Source organism: Calidris pugnax, unplaced genomic scaffold (genome assembly GCF_001431845.1).
Source record: "Calidris pugnax isolate Ruff unplaced genomic scaffold, ASM143184v1 scaffold111, whole genome shotgun sequence".
NCBI lineage: Eukaryota > Metazoa > Chordata > Aves > Charadriiformes > Scolopacidae > Calidris > Calidris pugnax.
The window spans coordinates 6,373,796-6,390,180 of NW_015090872.1; the positions used below are offsets into that span (position 1 = coordinate 6,373,796).

Consider the following 16,385-nt stretch of genomic DNA (forward strand, 5'->3'; position numbering starts at 1 on the left):
AACCAAGGAAAACCTGAATGCAGAGGCTGAAATGAGAGGAAAACCCATTGCAATGGAAATTGGAAAAGCTGGAGTTCCTGACAGCCAGACAGACCACTTATCTGTCTGCAATTGGTCTATCAATGATGGGGTACAGCCTGTTTTCCAGCTGCTCATCCTCTGAACTTGGCTACTCCAACTCCCTGCACAGTCCCAGGTGGAGAGATATTCTCGTGAGATACGAGATGAAGAGATGAGGGGAAAGCAGCTGCTAAGACTGCTCTCTTTATGCGCCTTAGAGGCTGAGCTACACCCAGGCTGAGGGCTTCTGCTTGTAAGTGGGGACTTGGGACCATTTTTTGAGCTTAGCTGTGTATACGTGCAAAAAGCCAGACTCTGCTGGTAGTGACAGAGGTCTAAAGAGGATTTTATCTTGGTATATTGAGTTACTTTGGATTTAGAGATTCAGAAACAAGACCAGACATTAGTTTCACCCTGGAGAAAGCCTTGTAAATTAACACAGATGTTCAGGTAAAACAGCTGTGTGGTCTAGCAGGAGAGAGACCACTTCCATGGCTAATGCACTTGCTCCTCAAAGAAAGCCAACACCACTGAGTGCCAGCAAGGTGCAGAGTCAGGCCCCTGGAAGACGTCTGCATTCTGACCAGGCTCACCCAAGCTTGTTAGCCAGGACCAGTCTAATGCTAGTCCTGGTGATGCTGTAACCAAGTGTTCTCCTTGATAGCAAAGCCTACACTGAACCCTGTGCCACTGCTGCTAGGTTCCTCCTGAGGCACCAGCACCAGTGAGCTCAGGCACGTCTACGTTATGCTGCCATCATGGAACAGCAGCTCACCTGCAGAAACCTGCACACGTACCCACCAGATAACCCAACCAGCAAAACGACAAGAACTGAAAGAGAGACCTGCAGAGAAGCCGAAGCTGCACACCCTGTCATCCTATGCCTGGAGCATGGCAAAGAGCTCATGTGAGGTGAGGTGAGGCCATGGCTGCCCTAAAGCCCCTTCTCATCCCCGGGAGACAACGGTGGCTTCCTTGGGGCACCTTAACATTGAATTAATACTTGCATATACTTAAATGAGCATCAAATATAGTTTGCCTTTCAGCCAAGCCTTGAGAAACACCCAAAGCCTCTTTCAGTGAGCTCCCAGGAACTACCTAGTAGCTGCATTTCTTGGGAGCTCAGACAGGGCATGCAAACACTCATCTCCAGCCAGGCATATAATAACTAGTTTCATCTCTGACATATGATAATTTTCAGAGATGTGGCTCAACTGTCAATTGTCTGAGCAGCCACCTCATCAGCAGGTTGCTTGTTTACCTCCACCAAAGTGTTTGAAACCATCTTCAAAATTAAAATACCTCCCCAATAACATACGAACTCCTGCTGAACCAAGTGGGATTGACACCTGGGTGGAATCATGGGGTCTTCTCCTTGAGGGATGCCCCTGCATATGCGTATCCTATGGCAATTTTGCATATGCATCTTCTGAAAGCTTTGTGGTGAAAAAATGCAAAGGATTTCCTCAAGGCACTTGGCTGCAACAACAGCATGGCATAAAGTCCTTTTTTATGCTGAACGCTGCTCTGAGCAGGAATAGTTGGAGTGGGACAAGAGTGACACGTTTGATTTGGCTGGACAAGAGGAGTTTACCTGGAAGCACTGAGCCAAGACTTGGCAAATCTGCTCCTATTTGGAAAGGGGAGCTGTCTGCCAGAATTAAAGAAAATACCTCAGCTCTTTAACTGGCAGAATGATGCCTCCTTTCCTACTGCACATAAAGCTTGGCAAGACTTGGGAAAATACAGGGCGAAGATGTGCATTATTTTTGTGAGGTAACCTTCTTTAAGGGCAGTGTGGAGGGAGTGAGTTTTGGCTCCTAAGAAAGCAGACGATGCCCTTTGAATCTCCATTCTCAAATACCATTTCCAAGTGGCAAATAGTAAAAACTTACTGTACCAGGTCTCATTTGGCTTTTTCTCCAGACAAGGAGGAATTAGAAAGTGCAGCAAGCTGCTGAAAACAATTTTTGCATTAAGAAAAATTAGATAGATAGATAGATAGATAGATAGATAGATAGATAGATAGATGACGGTGATTGGGAGCCTGGTTTAAAGGCAAGGGAAGAGAAGAAGACGTGGAGAACAGCAGGACACACCCTGAGCCTCCTGGCATGCAGTAAATCTCCCAAAGAAGTGCCCAGCGCTTTCATCTGGGCTGTTTGGACTAGGACGAGCGCAAACACAGTCTGCACAGCAAACAAGGGGGCTACCATGAGTCAAACTGGTGGCAACTGGAGACATCATGGCTGTGGGAAGTCACTAGCTGAGCTTGTCAGGGATGCCTGGGTGATTCTGACAGGGAGACACTGAATGGGAGCAGACACTCAAATCTACCCAGGGATTTGTCAAATTGGCACTTTCATATCAAACAAGCCATTCTGGATACACTCTCAAGTTGCTTGCTGGGGCATGGAGATGTTTTGAAAGCAGGTGCCCAGATACATTAAGACCTTTTGGAAGAAAAGCCCAGCTGTCACGGCGGGTAAGACCAACGCCAGGCAGGCGCTCTCCTAAACCCCCTCTGCTGCTCCAGCACAGCTGAAATTGCTTGTCCAGTTCCCAGAAAGGCAGGACAGAGCTGGCTGAAGAAGCACGCGTGAATACCTCTGAAAGGAAGATGAAAGCTCTGGTCAGACAGCATCTCAGCCCTCTCCCCAGAGCTGCCCTTTGAACACCAAAGCACCGCTGTCCTGCAGTGCCCACAGAAACGCAAAAAATTTGCCTTGTGTAAACTTCAGAAGTTTTTCAAATTAGCTCTGTGCTGACAACGTACGTAGGGAAGCCAACTTTTACTGTAAAAACAGGATCTATTCCAGTCCTTTGCTTGGAGTTTTCCTAAGGACACCACTCTCCAGCATAACACCCTGGCTTCCCAGCAGCCGAGTAAAATGATTGTAAGAACTTTTTATCCAGGACAGCACAAAAAAACCCCAAATCCCTTCAGTGTACAAATATCAATTTTTTAAAAAGAGAGACATTCCTATTCATCAACATATATCCCATTCTGAAAAAGCTCATCTCAACATAATCCCAGCCTGAAAAAGCTCATCGCAGCTGGGCAACATCTGATACAGGATAAAGGACCTACTAGAGCATCTCATGATGGGATGAGCATAGGTGGGACTACCACTGCAGCTGGTAATTAGAGAGGTCGAGATGGGGCAAGAGGTTTGTTGGAGACACATGAGCTGCTGACCTGATCCGGAGGACTGCTATTAAGCCGCTATTTGAGCTACTCAGGAGAATTGCATTCTTCCACACTACACCACGGATTTCTATTCACAGACAGCATCCTGCTTCTGCAGACTTAAAAGGGACCAAATGCATCTCAGCCAGGGAACGGGTCCCTTGAGACTCAGGCTGCAATAATCTGTTGTGGGATGTTATTTTTTACCTTGGTTCTAGCTCCTTTTCAGAAATCTGTCAAAAACTGTCACAAATCCTAGGATGAGCTTAGCTCTTATTGGATTAAATTCACCCCTGCGAAATAGAAAGAGTCTGATTTCTAGACACAACAGAAAATCCCTTTCCCACCCTTGAAACAAGGCTCATAATGTGTCTGGTCCTGCTGGCTCTTCACAGCAGAGATGACCTTTGGATTTTGCTAAGTGGACTCAAAGTAGAACATGTCAACTCAACACTTTTCAATTTATCATGTCCCATATTTGCATTAGAAACATTCAAGTAACACAAAGAAGCCAACAGCTGCTAAATTTTGGGGAGTTTTTAAGAGGATGCGTGTATATAAAAGCAAATTCCTAACTGGTAAGACACGTTCAGAGACTAGCACTGACATTAATTATGAAACACTCTGGGGAAACTTTTGCCAAAACACTCCAAATTCAAAAGTAGCAGGATATTTTGGTGTTTAAAGGTCTGGGCTGGGACTCAGGACACCTGGATTCAGTTCCTGGCCCTGTCGCAATCTCAGTGTGCAGCCATTGGAAAATACATTTTGTTTTCTTTATGCCTGATTTTCCATTGTTTTAAATGAATAACAATAAAAATAATAGCATTTCTCCTACAGGGTAATCATTTTGTTTATTTAGACGGCAAGCAACTCAGGGACCATAAGCACTTGCAAGAATGTAACACAAGGGGGTTTTGATTTTTCTACAACCATCACTGAATGAAAATCAGCAAGGAAAAAATGACAACTGTAGAATCACAACCTGAATATGTGCTTTAAGGTCTGCTTGTTCATGCTACTGGAATGAGATTGCTGGACTATCGCTGCAGCTTTGTACCAAACCCTGTGTATTTTGGTCAGAGAAGATGCATGAAATCAGAACATCAGCATTCAGAGAGCCCTGGGAACACTCTGTTCATTTTGATCTTACCATGCCAATGGCTAGACCCAAGAAGAGAAGAACACAACACTTAAATGCTTCTGGGTTTTGATGCTGAAAAATATTTTTTTTCCTCATTTGAATGTTAGGAGTGTTTCATATCACATAAAAACAGGAAAATTATTTTAAGCAGCAAAACCTCAGAATTTCAGCAAATTGCAAATGCCCGGTTTCATTCCCATCTGGGACAATGCTGGCCTGGACTTCAATGGAACTGTGACTTTCAACCTGCAGTAGTGACTTGGATTAGGAAGGCTGTTTGTTTTAACTAGAGCATTAAACAGGACCAAACACAGGCTGGAGAAAGGACCTTGAATGAGCATCTTAAGCATCACTATGCAATCGATGCCAACTCTCAGTGATACCACTTGAGAAAATCCTTTATGGAGCTTTCATGGAATGCCTGATGAAAGATATAATATAATGTCCCTTAATAGTTCATTCCCATTCTTGTACCTGTCAAACTATGTATCAGCCAGTAAACTCCACATTGAGCAATCTAATTTGTACCTGTAAGGCCACTATCCCAACCTGCCATGGTTAGGAAATAAACCACATTGCTGGAATATGTCTAACTTGCTATTTGATTTTATCATCACTGCAGTTGCTGAGTCCCTGAAAGAGAAAAACAGAGGATTCACCATATCCCAGTGTTTCTTCCCATGCCAAGGCTGGACCTACCTGCACATAACCTCTGCTAATTGCATGAGCCTGGCATGGAGCTTGTGAGAAATACTTTCAAACCATTCCAGTTACCTAGAAATGAAAGTCTCGAAGCTTCAGACAGCTTCTGGTTTGCTGAACAGATACTGTTTTTTTAAAAACTTTTCCCTAGCTCTGCTGCTGCTGTGTTACATCAAAGGCTTAGTGCACTGGGCTCTGCAGAGGAGGGAGGCTCTGGAGCCGGTAAGCACAGATAACAACAGAAATAAAAGGTTCAGTGTCATGAAGGATTAATCTCGTTGTGTCTATGCAGAGCTTATTGCCTGGGCACATAGAAGCAAGTAGCAGTGAGATGGCTATAAATAGCATGTGACCTCGTCTCAACTATTTTATTATTGCAAATAGAGGAGGAAGAAATTCTCTGGAGAAGTTAATCAGGATTTTTTCCCTCTGCTGATAGGATTGCACATTCACAGAAAGATGCTTGAACAGTCTGCAACCCACAACAGCACCCAATGACCCCTCAGAAACACTAAAATCAGACAGCAAGGCATGCGTATGGAAGAAAAGGGCCTTAGCCAAATGTAGAGAATAGGTACCAAGTGATGAAGATGTTAAGCAGCCTTTAAGTCCAGTAACACACCATCTCCTGCTCTGCAAGGAGTTTACTAGTTCCTTGTCTTCCAATTCAAGATAAATAGGGTTGGTTCCCTCTCCTTGCTACTAGTGTGATGGGGGGCAGTATTGATGCCTTCCTGGAGGCTCCACAAGCATCTTTTCAGAGGTCTTCTCTGTTTTCAAAATGCAGACAACCTCCAGTGTGCTTTGGATGGTTCCTCTCAGACCACCCCAGTGTGCCTCGCTGTGTGCTGCTGCTCACCAGTAGCTTTGGCAGACTCAAATCCAAAACAGGTGAAATTTGGACAAGTGAAACAGGGAAAACTTCCCATGAGAAAGGAAACCTGGGAAGCATTTGGGGTTTTTTTTGTTATTCCGACAGGCAATTTTTCAGTACACAAACATATGCAGATTGGTAGTTACACAATCAAAAAAGGTGACTAGACGTTGAATTAGTTTCCAGAAAGTGGCAGATGCTTAGAAATCTAAGATTAAACTGAACAAACCACTTCAATAGTGTCCAGGGAACAAATTCTTTCAGTTAACCAAGGCAGAAATCAGATTTCCTAATGAGTCTTTCACTTGGGCTGTGCTGGCAGTGTTTTAGGTAAGTGACACATGTATGTGCCAAGCAGACTGACTGCATCCCCCCTCCTGAAAAGTCCATTTTGCACTGAGAAAGCAAATTAGACTGAGGCTCTTCCTCCTTTCTCCCTCTCACTTGTTCCTCTTAAACTGCTCCCAGGCAGGTAAGAATGAAGATTTTCACATGTTTCTGGCTGTGCATTATATGCTTCAGTGCACACGTGGTGTAACAAATACTGCGCAAGGAGCAGGGCATTACTTACAGCAAGTGACTTGCAAAACCACTTCCCAGCAGGAAAGACCCTTCCTACATAAATCTTGAACACATTGAGACATCACGGGATTCCCCTGCGGAGCAAGCAGTGGGGAATGTGTTTGTGTTTACTGGACCTTCGATCTGACTGATTGTGAAAAACACTTTAAGGCAGATTTTGTCCTGTGTGAACACTGACAAAATCTGATGAGAACCAAGTTGTGCATGAGACAGCATTTTCAACAAGGAAAAAAATCCTAAAATATACAATGTGGACTCTCCTGGCAAAACCCAAAATCCCTAGAACTGGGTTTTTAAAGCTCAGTCAATAAAGCCCTTGTAGATGGGATGTAGATGTAGATTGTGCCAGCACACAACAGGTGAGAGCACAACAGGAACGGGCAGTACACTTATTTCAGCACAATAGTCTGTACCAAAAAAAAGCCCCTTCTATCAGCAGATAGCTGGCCAGTTGCCCCCCTCACTCCAGCTGCAAACACACAACCACGCTGCCAACACATGATGGCCACGTCACAATCAGGGGTGCAAAACACCCTGCACCCTGAACCATGGGGGCTCCTTCAAAAGCCATGTCTGGCTAAAAATAGGCTCCTTCTCTATTTTTAAGGATACTAACATAATTTGAAGGCTAAGCACGATCTTCCCTTATAATTTTCCTTGGAAGAGGTGGGATGTGTTCATCCCTCAGGAATCTGTGCAGATGTTTAGTCACGATGCTCCTACACTTCAGAATTTTCTTTGGCCAGGTAATTAGAGAAGAGCCAGTGGCCCTTGGAGATGAATAGTATGGCAGAAGTAACACACTTACAGACCAATAGCAATGAGCAGTGCTAGATACTAAAAGGTGGGGGGTATAAAGCAGCCATACTTCCCAGAGCAGAGGTTTTCTCATGCATGTCTTTCCTCCTGTTGCTATAACATGCCCGTGGCAGCCCCAGTTGCTGCACACCTGGGAAAGTATCAGTCAAAGATTAGCCCGTGCCTTTTAAGCTAATGAAATCGAGCAGCTGGAAACAAGCAGTACGTGACTATCCCCTCCTCACAGACCACCAGCAAGAGTCCTGTGGGCCACAGCCTGTTAGACAAACAACGAGCTTTCATCTGATATATTGGCTGATAACAGACAGAGAGGCAGGTGGTCCCCTGCAGAGAGTCTTGGTAATTCCTGTGGGGAGAGGTGAGGAGCAAGGAGCGAGGGAGCCCCTTGGCCGTGAAGGCAGGAAGGTCAAGGCTGGAATGCTTCAATCTGATTGAGGCTAAAACTGGTTGCATGCTTTTAGCAGAGAAACAGAGCAAAACAAACTTGGCAGGCAGTTAAAAGGGCTGTGGGGTGCATCATGAAAGCATGAGTCACAGGGGGAAGCAGACAGGGCACTCTCGAGCAGCAGAGGTGCCTCAGGAACATAACAATATTCTACATTTCCACAAGGTCTTCCAACCTCAGGAACCCAAAGGCATTTGATTTGGGCCAGAAACAAAGCAAACTCATCTGTGATGAAAGAACTGATGACACAGAGATGGAATGGGAGATGCTTGGGAGAGGATCACTGGACAGTGCTTTTGCAGATGATCTTACGATGTCTAAGATCCCAACACAAGTACAATCCACAACACAGTCATCGGCACAGAAACAAACTTAGCAGTGTTTATCCTAAAAAGGATGCAGGCCAAAGCACGCTGCAGCACGTCTCTATCAACAGACTGCCCATCAGTAAAGGATTTCATTAAAACAACAGCAACACACAACAAGAAGACCCCTCTCCCAACAAGTGGATGAGAGTTAGACTCTTGTGATTGAACTGATTAACAAATATACAAGCAAAGGTTAACAACCTGGGGGCTGGGCATGACAGGCTGATGCCATCCATGTGCCTACAGGAATAAGGCAAAGCAGCTTATTGCAGCAAACTTCTGGACATCTATACTTCTGCCTGGAAAGGATCAATGACGTTTCTCTGATATGTTTGCAAGAAAGCAACAACACAAGTCAGAGACCAGATCCAAAATTCGCATAGCTATCACATATTCTCTGTTTTCCAGATTCTGTATTTTTCCTGCTTATACATATCTTCCCTCTCTGAGACCCATAAAACAGCAGCTTTACAGTTTAGATGTGAATTTTCTCCAGCATCCTGCCTCCCTGGACATTGCAACTGCACTGGTTGATAACACCAGGCACTGGGGCAGGCTTCTAACCAAGCTGTCTCCACGTTGATATCTCTATAGAAATAATTGCTAAAACACGTAAGAAAAACACAACAGAAAAATCTGAGACAAACAGAAAAATTCTTACAGCAGAAACTTTCCTCCCTTTCCAGGGTTTAGCAATGGCTCAGCACCTTTTAAAAGAGTCAGACATGATGAGCTGTTGAATGTCCTTTGGGAGCCAAAGTTTCCTGTGAAAATACATATGCTTGTCTGCTGTTACCCAACATCATCCAAACAGCTACCCGTGCCCCTAGAAAACGCCTTTCTGAGAGGACGCGTGGATTACTCATGTCTATCCTGGAGCCAGAAACCACACTGATCTGGTGATAAAACAGTACTCCTTTTTTGCAGCCCTTTTCTGATGTAAATAGAATTTTGTCAAATGGCTTATCTAAATGCTGTCCCAAGCCTGAAGACTGCCTCTCCCTACCTTTTCCCTGAGGAATAGAAAGGTCGTCTCCTATAAAGGTACTGACTGACCCCAACAGTGATTATGGCCAGTTTATTTTATTAACATCAGAGCGTTTGTTTGAAAAGCAGAGTGCATAGCCCTGAGGGTGGACTGTGCTATCTGAGAAAGAGGTTGTTATCTCTCTGTGCCCTGAGCCAGGATGGGACAGCAAAGGGAAATAAACCTTAAAGCAAACAAACCTTAAATCCCAAGGAGAAAACAGACTCACACCATATCTATGCATTGTCCCCTCACACAAAATTCTTGACAGTCTTCAAGGAAATGTTTTTCATTACCACGTTTTTTCCAAACACAATGTTTCTGGAATACCTTTTCCATGACTTGAGTCATAAAGCAATGGATCATGACTTGCAACTGCTGAGTACTTGGAAACCATTGTGGTGGTGATGGACATTAGGGCACTGCAGATGATTAAATAAATCATCAGATAACCATTCCAATTCAACAAGGATTTGGCAAAGACTAAAGAAGATCTACAACTCAGGGGCTGGCTCTTCTCACCACGAGGGGAACTGACTGATGCCAAGGGGAAGCAAACTTAGGTGACTTTTGAGAAAATTCCCATCTTTGGAAAGAAACTTCTATGCTGATCTGACAGATTCACCATTAGTGGGCCAGCATTGAGACACTGCATTTACTTTCTGCAAGGGATCAGTGTTTGAAGAGAAAGAGAGGGAAATGAAAAATATATCCATAGTTCTGCAATACAATCTCAGTTGGGCTGGAAAGCAAAGGAAAGGTCTTGCAAGGGGCACTACCTGTATGGGCTGCCAAGCTAGTCCAGGCCAAAGGTTCATGTCTCCCAGGAACCTTACCCCAGCAGTGGACGTTTGTGGGCAGAACATAAGGACACGCCAGGTACACAGTGACCTTCACAGAGAGGGCATCGTCAGTGAAAGCAGCAGCTTACAGGCTTCCTGAATCAGGATTTGCCTCAGGACCACTGTGCTTAAAAGCCACTGATGGACCTATCCTCTGGGGAGCTGTGTAATCCTTTCTGGAACACATTTACACAAGCTGCAATAAATAAGGGATTTGGGAGATTTTAAGACATCAGTATATTATTTCCCCCAGAGTAGACATGTGGCTGAGAAAGACCTACCGCTAGGCTACATTAGAGTTTTCAGAAGATGTGGGGGTTGCTGCAAGTACACCTGCACACACGTTTACACACCTGGAAGGCAAAAGCCATTGCAGCAGCACTGCAAAATTCCTCTGGTTCCTCCAACTTTCATTACAATAAGACTCAAACCCATCTGAGTATAACAGGGACGAGTTTTCCCACAAAAATGCATCTTGTGGAATGAAGGCAGGTGAAACAGGGCAGGGGAGGGAGCCTGCAACCCACCCTCTCATCCAGGATGCTAAGAACATCAGGTGTCAAGGGTGCTCTCTTGGTGGGCAGGATGACTATGCTGATGTGAGATGGACTGCGTTGATTTCACAGCGTAGCAACTGCCAAACATGTTCTCAGCAAAGTTTGACCCTGCAAATCCTGGAGGAGAGGTTTTCCTTCTTAAGAGCTTCTGACTGCTTCAGCTGAGGTTGACGCACAGAACAAAAGCATGCTGAAGAACCCATGCACTTCCATCTTCGGTTTATCCAGCACTAGTGAAGAAATGTGTATTTCATTTGGAGAGGATGTAATTCTACCCTTGCAAATGTGACTCCTGCCCTACTCCAGCTCCCCAAGCTTTGATGACCACTGTTACTAATTTGAGAGAGGAATTAGTGGCTTTGAGAGAAGAGTAACACCCATCTCCAGAATGACAGCTCTGACACTCGGCCCAGGGACACATTACTGACAATGTCCGCTGCTGCTCAGGCTCTTGGTGTGGCTCCAAAGTCTCCTGTGGAGTTACACCAGGGTGAATTTGGCTTGTGCTTCAGCGAGCGAGGCCACATACCACTTGGACAATTGCCTCCATACATGACACACACCACAAGTCTCGGCTGGATTTGCTGCTTCTGAAATGAAAACACTTTGCTCGCTTTCCCCAGCCATAGCTTGGTAATCATTACTAAACACTTATCAACTAGACGGCCTTCATTTCCTGAGAGCCTGGACCTAATTACACCAGGAAACACTCGCTTTTTCTTCAGACACAGAAATGTTAGTTTCTGAGCCCTCTTTTGACAAAATCAAACTTTGCTCTGATTAGCAGAGGGTAGAGGAGGGGGAAAAAATGCAGCCAAATCTCAAAAGGCAAACTGCAGTGATTATTCACAGAGATGCCCTGGCTTCACTCTGCATCATTAATAATAACAATAAAATGTCACAGCTATTTCATCTCCCCTCCCTCCCCTACTAACCTTAGCTGAGCCCTGCAAGGCCCCTGCAAAGAGGTATCATTTTCCCTGGCTTGCAGGTAAGGAGTCTGATGTCTCACAGCAAATCAGAACCAGATCCCAGGGTTGCCGGCTCCAAACGCCATTCCTCAGAGTGAAACAAGCCCACTCAGCTCTGCCTCCTTATCAGGATATTCGATCCAGCGGTGGGATGAAGGAGCCTTTGCCAAATGTGCTGTGCACAGAACAGCACTTTCAAATCCCTCCTTTGTGCCATGGGGCCGGCTGGGATGTTGAGTTACAATTGCCTGCTTGTAATAGAGCTCAGAATATCACCATCAAATCAAACTGTTGGTTAATTAGTGTGTTAAGAAAAGCCTATAAATGCACAGTAATGGAGTTTAAATGTCCCTAGCACCAAATCACAAGATCTGCTACTGCAGCAGCATCAGTTTTCCCCTGCGAGCTGCCCAGGACCTGCTGCCCATCCCGGCGGGTGGCCAAGCAGTGGCTGTGGGTGCTGTATCCGATGGGAGCGACCTACAGCAAACCTGCCTGGGAGAGAAAGGTGAAGAAGACTTGTGCTAAGGGGCTGAGTGTCCTCTGACCGAGGTTTCCAGGCAGAAATCCCATTACCCTGGCTTGGGAACGAGCCTACAGAAAGACAGAGCAGGGTTGTGGGCACCTCCAGTGCTGCAGCTTCATGAAGTCAGTGGAAGAGCATGGGAGGGATGTGTTAGCTCCCAGCTGATGAGTGCACGTGTGGCCAAAGGGGTGATCCAGGAGGAAGTTGGCACATCTATCCTTGAGAACAACCAAGAAATGTGCCCTCTGCAAAGGGCTGATCAGCAGCACATCCCACATTTCTGACTCTGGGCTGCTTTCCTGTAGGTATGTACCTTCACCTTTCCTCTTCCTCACAGCCAAAAGCTGGAAATAGGACACTGAGCTATTACTCTGGGCAAGAGAAATTCAAGGACTGGACTCCTCCACAAACTTCTTCACATCCAGGGGCTTAAAAGCATTCACAGTGCTGGATGATCTTCACCGTTCCCCTATCCAAGTGCTGGCTCTTCAATTTCTCAGTGCTCACCGGGATCAGGATGTAACATCCTAGTGGATGTGTGTGTCATTTGCCGGAACAACACAGGTGCTTATTCCATTACTGCTGGCTCTGCTCTGCCTGCCCGAGACGGGGAAAGCAGCTGCTTGGTGTGGCTCCAGGGGAGATGGCAGCCCTCTGGAGAGGGACCCCCGCCAGCAGCGGGATGAACAGCAGCCTGGGGCCCACAGGGAGCCTGGATACCTGTATCACCAGGATGGTGTCTCTTGCGGGGATGCCAACGGGGATCGCTTCCTTCCCCCCCGCACACACAGGCTGGTTTTATTACTCACAGCACTGACACCTTCTGCATCCCAGCTCCCAGCTGAGCCCCACCTCTGATGTCACCCCAGCTGGCTGAGAGACGTTACCCGCCGTCTGGGGCGAAACTGTTTTTCAGTATGCAAAAAATGAGGAGCTGTCTGCCCTTGCTGAGGACATGGCTGCAGCCAGTGTTTTCTGAGCGCTTCCAAGCAGAGTCAGGGTTTCTGCTTTTAAATCCTGGCTCTGGTTCTGACGTACTGGGAATTCTTCTACCAGTCGCTAAGCATCTCCGTGACTCAGTTTCCCTGTTAAAATGGAGCCCAAACCTTCCGGCCCTGGCTGCTGGGAGGCTGAATGACAGCATTTAAATGCCTCAGATGACGTGTCAGGGCTTAAGACATTGCAAAATTTTTCTGTTGATCTTAAAATTATGGACTGGTCTACTGTAAGAGCTCACTCAATCCTCATAAGTGGCTCTTTGTCACTGTTCCCATCCACACCCTGGTTCCTCTTTGAAGGGGAAATACCATAAAAGAGCTGTTTATAGAGACTGAGATCTAGAAAGGAGAAGTCAAATAGGGTCAGGCTCGCTATGGCTTTGCTGCCCTGAGCTGTGGCCAGGGAGGGGTGGCTTCGCGCTCCCCCTGTGATCCACAGGGAACAGCAGCCCGTCTGTCTGAGGAGCCTCCGACGTGGGTGGGTTTCTCCTGTCCCTTCGCAAAGAACCGTTTCATCTCTAGTGGAAATAGCTAAGACGGAAAAGGTGGATGATGCCAAGATTAAGTAAGAGAATTAGGAAAAGAGCAAGCGTCTCTAATCAATCATGCTTGGACAGTGAGGGTTTTATGTGCACAAAGACTTCACTTAAATTCTTTTTTGCATTTATCCACAAGAAAGAAAAACAAAAAAAAATCTGGTGGCTGAGGAAATTGCCAGATGTTGGTTCACCCTCGTGTTCTGCAAATGTTTCCATTCTGTTGAAAACCCAATTTGCAAACCCAGGAACCCTCAAAAAAGAATTATTTTTTTTTAGAAAAGAAAACCTGCAAGAGCTCCAATGACAGCACATGATGTGGATGAAGGCAGAGGAACTCTGCCATCTAGCAGACTTCGTGCTGCTAACTCTTCCCTGCCCTGGAGCAGCAGAATCCTACCCAGTCACCCTCTCGCTGTCCAGTACCAAGTCTGGGTTTTCCCTAGCACAGAGAAGAGAATACTTACAGAAACAGACATCTCAATGCAGGGATTTTTGAAAGAAAATACAGCTGACTATATTAATAAACCTTATTAGTAATCATCCTAATCATAATCTGGTTCACAAAAGTCCTTTAACTTATTTAAAGATGATCCAGGGCCACAGCTGAGAGGGGCAGAGGCTGAAATAGAAGGCACAGAACGGAGCAAGGTAGTCAGGATGTGATGACATCCCATGCAACGCACCCCAAACATCCGAGTGGAAACCATGCAGCCTGAGAAATCCCATCACAACCAGTGAAAAGGATCTGCATTTTACATCTCAGTCCAAAGACAGCATCTCCAGTACAGCAGCCCTTTAGAAAGAGCTCAGGGGTTATTCTAGTATTAACTTTAAAAACGCATCACTTAGGAAATCATCTGTGACTTCATATCTCATCTCTCGTAAGATACAAAGCACGCTTGCTCAGCCTGAGTAATCCACAAAGCCTACAGCCTAACCAGTAGTGGTGTCTCCCAAAAAAGCTAAGCCTATTTTTGGTCACAGCAGGCAACGGTACAGCACAGACCATGCAACAAACGGTGGGTCTCCCAGACCCCCCACACCACCACACACCAATAACAACATCTCAGAGCATCCCGCGCTGCAAAGTGCCAGAGCCTCACCACTTTCCAACATTTCTGTTCTCAACTTAAATCTACAGCCAGCTATTGGTGGGTTAAATATAAGGGGGAAGACTAAGTCACAAGTCTATTGTCTCATTTACTCACTTAGCTTCCTGGCACATGCACTTTACCATATTATTGCATTTAATTTTGTTTTTGTTTTTAAAAAGAATCACTTTGGACATATTTCCACCAAGTTCTTCTGTTTAATTTAGTGCACAACAGCTGTTCATTTCAAGAAGCTGTTGGAAAAACATTCATCTGCTCCCAGCCCAGACTACTGTTAAAAAAGCAGAGCATACTTCTAAAATAAAAAAAATTATAATAAAAAAAAATAAAAATAATGCTTTAAAAAGTACAAATATTAAGAACTTCTGACAAATGTGTTTTCGTCCTTGCTTAGGCTAATTCAAAACATAAATCACCGCAGGTGTAACTTCACTGGAAACACGCAGCTTTCCATCCAAAATAAATCTAGGCCACAGAATAAAATCCGCATGACCTAAATGGTGAGTTGGTTGGCAAACAGAGGCATGGGCAGACTTGCATAGCCAGCACCAGCATTGCATTCATCCCTATGGGTTATTATTTACAGATGCTTCCTCTGACGGCAGCATCTCTCCCCTCTCACTCTTCGGGAGGGTGTCCCCGGCGTGGGATGCTCCTGAGCCTCTCTCCACGGGGGGATGTGGGGCTCACCCAGATGAAGCCACTCAAGCCCACGCAGCGGGGAGCAGCACACAGCCTGGAGCCCGTTTTTGAAGCCCAGGGCCATACCCGTGAGCCTCTGAGGTCTGGCAGAGCTCAGCTCAGCTCACGCTGCCGGGCTGCGGCACAGGCGCGCGCAGCAGAAACATCCCAGGAATGACGCAAACGTAAAAACAAAAAATAAAAATAAAAAAGGTTTCCAGTGACAGCAGCAAAAAGCTCTCTGGCTGCCAGACCACAAACAAGCTGGAGACGTTTCCCTCCCTCATCCCACTTGACACGAGACCTGAGCCAAGATCCTTCTTCAGCAGCTCTCCAAAGTGTTTAGCATGAGGCCGTGCATAAGTGTGATTCTGGGTTGCACATAGACCTGGCCTTGCACTGGCAAGATGAAAAGGCTCTGATTTATTATGCCACTGGTGAGAGCAAAAGCACTCTCTTGTGACGGGTCAGGAGTGACAACACCAACCTCCAACTTTCCAGCAACCCCTGGCTGGATTTTACACCAGACCAACAACAGCAGCAGCTTGTGACTCCTCTGGAAAAAAACAGAGATGCTTTGAGTGAAGCCCCAGGAAGGGCCAGAGCCCAATCTGAACTTTTCAATAGCCTCTACACCTCGGTTTGCTCAGGCACATGGGCAGGAGTGGGTGGGCTTCTCACTGCAGCTTGAGATTCTCCCTCAGGCACAGACTGAGGGCTGCCCATCATGCCTGGACACCTCAAACCAGGGCTGCAAAGCAATTGTTATATGTGACTCCCATGCCATATCATGGACTTTTCTCTTGTGTCCAACAGGTGGCTGGCTTGCAAGCACTTCTGGTCCTAGGCTATGCAAGGAATCAGGTCAGACTTACATGCCCATTAACTGAACAGAAAAATACGTTTCATCAGCTCTCCCATGGAAAGGTTGTTACTTATTTATATGAT

The 16,385-nt window shown here is 45.8% G+C and overlaps 1 protein-coding gene across 5 annotated transcripts in view; it reads right to left on the reverse strand.

The window, feature by feature from the left end:
• The window catches only part of P3H2 (prolyl 3-hydroxylase 2), a 73,515-nt gene that overhangs the window by 17,552 nt on the left and 39,578 nt on the right, over positions 1-16,385 (reverse strand). The window contains exon 1 of one of the 5 annotated variants that reach the window (XM_014945746.1): positions 11,546-11,614. The exons of the other annotated variants lie outside the window; for them this stretch is intronic. The gene's annotated coding sequence lies outside the window, so the exon portion shown is untranslated. Of the gene's footprint in view, positions 1-11,545; positions 11,615-16,385 lie in introns of those variants that run through there. 5 annotated transcript variants of the gene reach the window in all.